This window comes from Penaeus chinensis, chromosome 21 (assembly GCF_019202785.1).
Source record: "Penaeus chinensis breed Huanghai No. 1 chromosome 21, ASM1920278v2, whole genome shotgun sequence".
NCBI classification, from domain to species: Eukaryota; Metazoa; Arthropoda; class Malacostraca; order Decapoda; family Penaeidae; genus Penaeus; species Penaeus chinensis.
This window is the reverse complement of record NC_061839.1, coordinates 19,597,154-19,599,945: the sequence shown is the minus strand read 5'-3', so window position 1 is coordinate 19,599,945 and position 2,792 is coordinate 19,597,154.

Genomic DNA, 2,792 nt, shown 5'->3' with positions numbered 1-2,792 from the left:
ATTGGTAGTAGCAGCAGTAGTAGTAGTAGTAGTAATAGCAGCAGCAGTATTAGTAGCAGCAGCAGCAGTAATAGTAGTAGTAGTAGTAGCAGTAGCAGTAGCAGCAGCAGCATTTTTAGTAGCAGCAGCAGTTGTAGTAGTAGTAGAAGCAGTAGCAGCAGCAGCAGCAGTTTTAGTAGCAGCAGCAGTATTAGTAGTAGCAGCAGTATTAGTAGTAGCAGCAGTAGTAGTAGTAGCAGTAGTAGTAGTAGTAGCAGCAGTATTATTATTAGCAGCAGCAGTATTGGTAGTAGCAGCAGTAGTAGTAGTAGTAATAGCAGCAGCAGTATTAGTAGCAGCAGCAGTAGTAGTAGTAGCAGCAGCAGTAGTAGTAGTAGTAGTAGTAGCAGCAGCAGCAGCAGCAGTAGTAGCAGCAGCAGCAACAGTTGTAGTAGTAGTAGCAGTAGTAGTAGTAGTAGTAATAGCAGCAGCAGTATTAGTAGCAGCAGTAGTAGTAGTAGTAGCAGTAGTAGTAGTAGTAGCAGTAGTAGTAGTAGCAGCAGTATTAGTAGCAGCAGCAGTAGTAGTTTTAGTAGCAGCAGCAGTAGTAGTAGCAGTAGTAGTAGTAGTAGCAGCAGCAGTAGTAGTAGTAGTAGTAGCAGTATTAGTAGTAGCATCAGTAGTAGTAGTAGTAGTAGTAGCAGCAGCAGTAGTAGTAGCAGCAGTATTAGTAGCAGCAGTAGTAGTAGTAGCAGCAGCAGTATTAGTAGCAGCAGTAGTAGTAGCAGTAGTAGTAGTAGTAGTAGCAGCAGTATTAGTAGCAGCAGCAGCAGTATTAGTAGAAGCAGCAGTAGTAGTAGTAGTAATAATAGCAGCAGCAGCAGTATTAGTAGTAGCAGCAGTAGTAGTAGCAGCAGCAGTATTAATATCAGTAGTAGTAGTAGTAGTAATAGCAGCAGCAGCAGTAGAAGTAGCAGCAGCAGTAGTAGTAGTAGTAGCAGCAGCAGCAGCAGTTGTAGTAGAAGTAGCAGCAGCAGCAACAGCAGCAGCAGTAGTTATAGTAGCAACAACAACAACAACAGTAGAAGTATTAGTAACAGCAGCAGCAGTAGAAGTAGTAGCAGCAACAGCAGCAGCAACAGCAGTAGTAGCAGCAGCAGCAACGGCAGCAGCATCAACAAAAGTGTTAGTAACAGCAGCAGTAGCAGTAGAAGTAGTAGCAGCAGCAGTAGCGGTAGTAGTAGTGGTAGCACCAACATTACTAGAATCATTGTTGTTAGTGTAAGTACTATGCTAATAAAGCTGATATCATGTTTACTCTGGCTGCTCTTGTTTATTCCTTAGTGCTGTCTCGTTTACAACTTCATCTTATTACTGTTACTGTTATTTTTATCATGAACATTATCTTTGTATCATTAATTGCATCAGTTTCGTGATTATCACCGATAATGTCATTCTTATCATTAACGCTATCGTGCATATTATGGCATTTTATTATCATTACTGATGTCCTTGATAGTGGTGGTCTGTATAGTATTTTAAAATCATCAGCACTCTTAGTGATAATGTAATGGTAAATCATTATCATATTAGTTATCATAATTATTTAATAAACTCACTATTATTATTATTATTATTACTATTATGATAATAATAATAATAATAATAATTATTATTATTATTAATATTATTATTATTATTAATATTATTATTATTATTATTACACAAATAATGATGATAATGATAATAATGACAATGATAATGATAATAATTATGATAATAATAATAATACTAATAATACTACTAATAATAGCAATACTACTACTACTACTACTACTAATAATAATAGTAATAATAATGATAATAATAATGATGATAATAATAATAATAATAATAATAATAATAATAATAATAGCAATAATGATAATAATAATAATAATAATAATAAAAATAATGATTATAATAATAGTAGTAGTAGTAATGATAATAATAATAATGAAATCAATAACGAAAACAATAATAATTATAATAATATTGGTAGTGGTAATACTAATTATAATACTAATAATACTAATAATAATAATATAATAATAAAAGCAATACTACTCATAATAATAATGATTATGAAAATAATGATAATATAATTATTATAATTATCAGAATGATAAATGATAACAATCACTAATCATTTATATTCATATGTATTATTATTATTATCATTATAAATATTATTACTATTATAATTATTATTATTGTCATTATTATAATCATCATAATCATCATCATATTAATAATAGTACTACTTACTACTACTACTACTGCTACTACTACTACTACTAATAATAATAATGATAAAAATAATAATAATAATAATATTTATTATTAATTTTTTATTATTATTATTTTCATTATTATAATGTTATTACTTTTACTACTACTACTACTACTAATAATAATAATGATTGTAATAATGAAAATAATAACAATTATATTAATGACACTAGTAACAATAATGAAGAAAATAATTATATTATAATTATTATCAGAATGATTAATGATAATGAATGATTAATAATCATTTATATTTATTATTATTGCATTACTCATTGTCATTATTAACATTATCATCATCATCATCGTTATTATTATCGTTATCAATACTATTATTATTACTGTTATTGTGGCAGACGATATTGATGTTGATGTTAGCATTATAATCACTGTTATTGCTGTAACTTTCCTTATTGTCATTAAATAGTAATGATAATAATAATAATGATTATTAGCAGCAGTAGCAGTAGCAGTAGTAGTAG